The sequence below is a fragment of the Gopherus evgoodei genome, chromosome 2 (genome assembly GCF_007399415.2).
Source record: "Gopherus evgoodei ecotype Sinaloan lineage chromosome 2, rGopEvg1_v1.p, whole genome shotgun sequence".
Taxonomy (NCBI): domain Eukaryota; kingdom Metazoa; phylum Chordata; order Testudines; family Testudinidae; genus Gopherus; species Gopherus evgoodei.
Genome location: NC_044323.1, coordinates 145,248,037 through 145,255,000, shown reverse-complemented (window position 1 = coordinate 145,255,000; position 6,964 = coordinate 145,248,037).

The following is a 6,964-nucleotide window of genomic DNA, read 5'->3' as shown; positions in this document are numbered from 1 at the left end:
GAAGAAAACCAGCAGTCCCAGAACTTTAGCATTATAGACTAGGTTAGTTGGAGTTAATGGGATACCTCTACTCTACAAGGGCAGTGATTAAAAACAAAGGGGTTGTACATATCTCTGTTGCTTTCTAGGTTACCATTAACCCAATATTACACGTGAATCAGATTTCTTTACCTAAAACAGAGAATTTCCTCATTAACAGATGATAAGCATTTCTTGAAGATCAGCCGAGCTCAAACCTATCTAGTCATAGAGATAAAAGACACTGAGGGCCACAAGAGGGCTAAGAAGCTAATTAAAAGGATACTACCCAATTCTTATGCACTATAGAGTATCAGACCTCCTGTGCTCAAAAAGCAGGTATTTGAGGTGCCTAGCCACTGGCAGCAAGATGAGTGAAGTTTTCTAACAAATTTGGACAAAGTAGAGATTTTTAGGCATGGAAGGGAAGCTTTGTTGCCTTGTTCTGAAGACATTGCTTTATCTGACCCTGTAACATCATACACTAACCAGCCATAGTACCCCCGTTGCGTTCAGGTTGCGGTGCTGCAAGGGGCCCTGGTCTCCAGCGCCCCCTGCAGATCATCTGCCTCTCACCAGGTCTTCCATGGCTCAGCCCGCTGGGCAAGTCACAAAAATCAGTCCCTTCCAGGATAACAAAACATCCAACTGAAAGTCCAAGCTAAACAGCTCAATAATGATTCTTCCACCCCTCTGAGGGTTCACTGAAGTATTTTCACTGGCCTTCCCTCAGGACCTTCCTCACAGGAAACCTAATCTACTCCTGCAGTTGGGCTTGTGTGCTCCTTCCTCAGAAACTAGTAGGGGAATCATGCCCACCCTCTATTCTGGGTTCCAGCCCAGGGACCCTCTATTAAGCAGCTAGGTCTTCTTCCTCCAACATGCTGCGGTTTCCCTGGGTCACTTCCTACCTCTGAATCCCTTTGTGCTGCTTCCCTGCAGCCTGTGCTCAACATAGGCACTCTCTGGTTCTCAGGTTTCTGGCTTCTCCGTTGTCTGCTTAACTAATAAGTCATCCACCTCTCTCAGGCCCCACTGAAAGACTTTTACTGACTTTACCTCAGGGCCTCTCCCACAGGAATCTGCTCCCTGTTGGTTTTCCTACATACAGAACAGTCCTGTCTTCTCTGCAGTCATGCCCATCTCCAAGCTGAGCTCTCCACTCTGTTTGTATAGTCTTTTCGTTTTACAGCTGGGATTAGTCATTATCATTACATTACCTTATCTCCATCAGCCCATGCTGCCAGTGAGAGTCTAGCTTGCCTTAAAGGGGCAGTCAGCCTCTGACAGGCTCACACAGACTCAATTCTGCAGGGAGCATCTGCCCCACTAAACAAAAGCCAAAGAAAACATCTGCACAGAACAAACCATTGATTTTCATAGGTCTACCAATGTGACATATAGTTTCTTGTGTTATCAATTATACACTATCCACATATAAATCTCTGGAATCTGAATTCTTATATAGCTTACCCTGGTGTAAATCATAAGTACTGCAACTCCATCAAAATAAATGACATCCAGAGTAAGACTGATGCAAGATCAAACTTTTATGTCGTGATTTAAAAATATTTCTAAGTAGTTGTTTTTTTTAAATTAATTCTACTTATTTTCAGAAAACAATGTTCATGGGTACGTCTTATTGTGACTTAGTATGAATCATAATAAAAATCACTTTTTTTTTATCTTCTGGGATTGCTAAATACAAAAAAAGTCCAATTTGGCAACATAATACCCAGTACATTTGGTAATTGCTATGCTATTAACATTCAGCTCCATCTTGTCTTATGAATAGATTCTGCCACATTTGTCCCAGCACTGTTTTCCCATCTCCCAGACACACACAAGCAAATATGTCACAACAATTTTGAAAGATAAACACTTACGAAAACCAAACTAGTATCTCTCTTTATTGTAGCACCTGGCTGTGGGGAAATGGATTCTTCTCTTGAAATGTTAATGTTTTATTAGCAACCTATCTGCACAGCAAGTGAAAAATTTCACAGCAACTTGACCAATTGTGTCTTTTGATTTATTGTTCTATCACTTAAATAGTATCACTAGGATTCAGGTCTTTTTTGCCTTAATATGACACTAGAGTGTGATCCTTGGATTGGTCACTTCAAGACTTGATTATTGCCATATCCTCTTTAACACACTTCCTTGGTAGAGTTCTGTATTGATCATAACTTGTACACAATTCTGCAGCCAGGGTTGCTGTTCTTGCTAGGCATTTTCAATTATTGCCTTTTCTAGGAGATCAGAATAATCAGTTCTAACCTACTGTGCTGAAAATTGCTCTTTTAACATACAAGGCACTGAATAAAATCAGTCTGGCTTATGCCACTGACCTTTTTATTTCCTGAACTCTGTCTTGCACCTTGAGGTCAAGTAATGCAAGCCTTCTGCTTGTGCAAAGCTGACTAGCTATCAGTGTAAAGACATCTGGGTTTAAAGCCTTTGAGCACAGAGACTTTAGCTACTGTGTTCATTTAATTTGGAACTCCCCATGTTGCTTTGTGGTGTTTTCAAAGCTAGGCTTAAGCCTGATTTCATTAATTTGGCTTATTCTTTATTGCCAATGGCCTTGTGATGCTTGAGATGAAAGGGGCTATAATAGTATAATCATAGAATATCAGGGTTGGAAGAGACTTCAGGAAATCATCTAGTCCCACCCCCTGCTCAAAGCAGGACCAATCCCCAAATGGCCCCCTCAAGGACTGAGCTCAAAACCCCGAGTTTAGCAGGTCAATGCTCAAACCACTGAGCTATCCCTCTCCCACAAAGCCAAATGAAAACTGTTATGAGGTCTTGATCCTTCATTCTCTGTCTGGCATGGTCTGGGTGAAAGAAACAAACATTCTTTTACCAGATAGCTTTCCAGGGAAGGCTGGCTATCAGAAGCTTCTTAGAGGTTTGGAATGTGGAATAATCCTGTGAAGATGGAGTAATGGTCAGAGTGCAGGCGAGAGGGTAAAAGGTATATGATAAGTTTGCTTTATTTCAAGATGCCACAAGTGATCCAAAAGACTATTGCTAACATGTGCAAGTGTGTGTGTGTTTGTTTATTTATGTGATGGCTATAACAACATTGTCCATTTTGGAGGTAGAGAGGAAGAATTCCTACAGACCTCTCTCTATAGCAGTGGGATTGTTAAACCACTGTAGATATTTCAATCCATTAAAACTTTCCTTTTACACTCAACTGGGGGGAAAAATGTCTTATTTGGATATTTTTGTATCTTGAGAATAATGACAGGCAGGTTACTAATATTATACAAATGCTGACTAACTCCAAAGGCAATAGCAGCTACCAAAAAAACAGAGTTCCCTCCGGTGAAGAATAGTGCCTTTGATTATGCATATAGCCCCCAGCCTTTGGCTTAGGGAAATTTATCAAAATCTAAAGATCTATTTTTTCACCCAGGGACAATATTTTGCTATTGCTATTATCAGAGAAAAACTGAGTTCCCACTTATTTGTTTGGGTGCAGCAAAGTCAGATACATTATTCTGTTTAGCAGCTACAGCAGGGTGAGAGTGCACTAGGACATAGGGTCTCCCCTTCCTAGACAGGTCTCTCAACAGGTAAACAATTATAGCAAGCATTTATACTTTTGTTACAGACAATAATAAGCAACAGCTGCATTTTGTTTATACGTAGGTCATCCTGATATCTTGTTTTTCTCACTTAAGAGACTCCAGTCTATGTTTCGTATTATCTACACAAGGTTGAAAAACTTCTCACAAAGTTCTTTTCCACTCGCCTCACACATCCCTCGCTTCTACAAATCTCGCGTTATTAGGGTTACAGTAGCCTAACTCTTGCTAACAAAGACTATCATGCATTAAGGTCTCCTACAAATCCCTGTCCGTTCTTTCTCTACTTCCACACTATAAAAGCATAAAGTATTTGTTTTATTTATTACCAGTAAAACATTTCCACTGAATTAACTTTTTCTGAACAGAAAGCTTCTAGAGGCCATCTCTCCGTTTAGCTGGAGAAAGATAGGACTCAGGATCCCCTCCCTGCCCAAGAAGGGATAGGCTATAGGGAAAGACATGAGGGAAGGGAATAGATGACCTGTGGTTTGAGACACCTCTCTCTTCCTCCATTTCTTTGAGAACATTTTTGATGGAAAGGGGGAAGGTGCAGGTCCCACTCCCAATGTAAAAGGACATGGATCAGTAGGGCCAGGCTTCACCTAATCAGAAAGTTCTGGACATTGGAAGAGATAGCACCACTTTCTCCTAACCAAATTGTAATAAACTATACTCTGCTCCCCAGTTCAGAAAGACCTTGTATTAAGATGCAGAACTTTCTCATCTCCCACTAGTATAGTGTGTTACTGGCACCTGCTGCTGCTAGAAGTCTGAACACACTGAGTTTGGCTGGAGCACAGAAAGCTGAAGTTTTGCCTGGGCAGGCGGCTTTCTTTGAACATTGGTGCTCTGAGACTGGGGACCAATCACTGTGAAGCTGCTGGCTGAAAAACAGCTCATCACAGACAACCCTCCAAACTGGCAGGCATCCACAATGGACCCCATTTGTGAATTACTGCCTGAGCCCATAGCACTCTGTTCAATGTAAGGACAACAGGACATGTTCTTTTTCATTAAAGATCACTGGTTAAAAACCAATAAAACTGCAAGACCATAAAGGGTTAACAAATACTAATATATGTCAGGATTCTCCCGCTACCTAATCCCCATGAAGAGGCAGTGGTATCTTCCAGATGTAAGTCAATAGATATCTTTAATCTACATGTATTTTCTCTCAACTGCAGCTGACACTTTATGGATTTAGATAGTATGATGTGCTGTTTGCTGCAAGTCTCTCAGGCACAGTTTACTGATACACTGCACACAGTAAATTATCAATAATTTGCTTGCTTTAGTCTATATAAATGATTTGTTTGCTTAATGTGTTGGAAATAATTTGATGTATAATAGTCACTGCTGTTGCTGTCATCAGACTACTACAATAAGGAAGAGCTGTACCTCATTTGATCTTTTGCTAGCAATTTTTAAGTAAATACAGAGTTTTGCCTCTTTTCTACCTTTATCATAATGCTGCTCTTGTAATAATTTTGCTCATATTCATTTATTTACATGTTATATACTATGAGATATTAACCAAAACTGTTTTGGTTAATTAACAAAAAAATCCCATGATTGTTTATACCAGTCCATCACAACTTTGTACATTATAATTCACAGTCTCAATAACATAATAGAAAACTGCATTTCTTAGTAAATTATACTTGTATGATGAATATTTTTCAGTTGTCTATTACAAGATTTTTTCACTTTCTCTTTTGTTATCAGCATGCTTATAAGTTATGCCATCAAGTTACAACTTGCAATTTTGTAGAGAAACTTTACCTATTTTGTTTCCTACAAACAATGACAGATTTACATTACTTTATCCAGTTTTCTGAAGTAAATGATACTGATTTTCATATTAAAATTTTACACAAGTTGAAGACAGACATCTTTTGTTGTCAAATTATTCTATTCACCCAACTCTTCTATCTTACTCTGCATCAGTAGGATCCAAGAATGTCTCTAGACTTCAAAATGGTCATATCCACATGAAAATAGCTTCCAAGACTTCTGGACCATGAAAACTACAAGGCCTTTCTAGTTTTTCTGCTACAAAGGCTGTGAAATACTCTGCTGGAAATATTTCTCCCTTTAGCCGCAGAATCAGAGTACCTAATTAAGTGATACATACCACTCCCTTTTATAAGTAACAACCCTGTCCCCATCCAGCTTTCTATGTGGGTGGGTGGAATGTATATGTATTACACACAAAAAGTTACATTTAAAAAAAAACCAAAAAACATGACTACAGTTGCAAAGTAAGGCACCCAAAAGTTATGAAATGCAAGAATTGCATTGCCTGTGCAACCTTAATTTGCCCCTTTTGTACAGATGCATTATGATGTAGTGCATAATTACATGATCATATATACTCTCTCTACAGTGCACAGAACTGATGTTGCTCAATTAGGGTTAGATTCACAAAGGAACTTGGATGTGATGATGCTGAGTGTGGCCATGCCTAACTTTTAGGCACCTAGAAAAATCATTGGGATTCACAAAGTCTGAGTTAGGCACCTAGGCTCCCTGAACAACGAATGGGGAGAGATAGGTGCCTCAGGGCATGTCTATACTTAAGGCTAAATCAACACTGCTGTGATCAATGCAGGAGCGTCAATTTAGTGGATCTGGTGAAGACCCGCTAAATCGATGGCAGATTTACTCTGTACTTCAGCTCCCTGAGAAGCTTAAGAAGTTGGTGGAAGAGTTTCTCTCATCAGCACAGTGTGGTGTAGACATTGTTTTAAGTTGATCTAAGTTACGTCGACTTCAGTTACATAACTTACATAACTGAAGTAGCGTAACTTGGGTTGACTTACAGCTTTAGTGAAGACCAGTCCCCAGAATGTGGGATTCAGAAAAGCCAGCATGCTAGGCAGCTGCTCACCTAAGCTAGCAATGGCAAACTGAGCCAGAAGCTGGAGGGTGGGGGAGAAAGAAGGGAGAGGTCTAAAGCTGTAAAGCCCCATCCTCTCTTTGAGAGATAGGCACCTAAGTCTGAGCTGCAGGGAGGTGGCACTCTCTGCTTGGGCTTCTTGGATGCAAACCCTCCTTTGGGTTAAGTGTCTACACTAGTTTTTGCAAGAGGCCAGCAGGGAAAAGAAGAAGGTGACTAGGAGCTCTATGACATACTGGGGGTGTTATCCAGACCAGCAAGGCACTATGTCTCACCTGCCCTACAACATTGGGTACCCTGCAATATCTTTCTGCATTAGCTCTCACCTGGGTTGCTCACAAAAAATCCTCAGGAATGCAAGCCATGCCTGAGTAGATATCTGAGAGTAACTGCAGCCTGCCAGCCACAGTCGGATTACGCTCTGGCTCTTACCAACCTCGGCTAT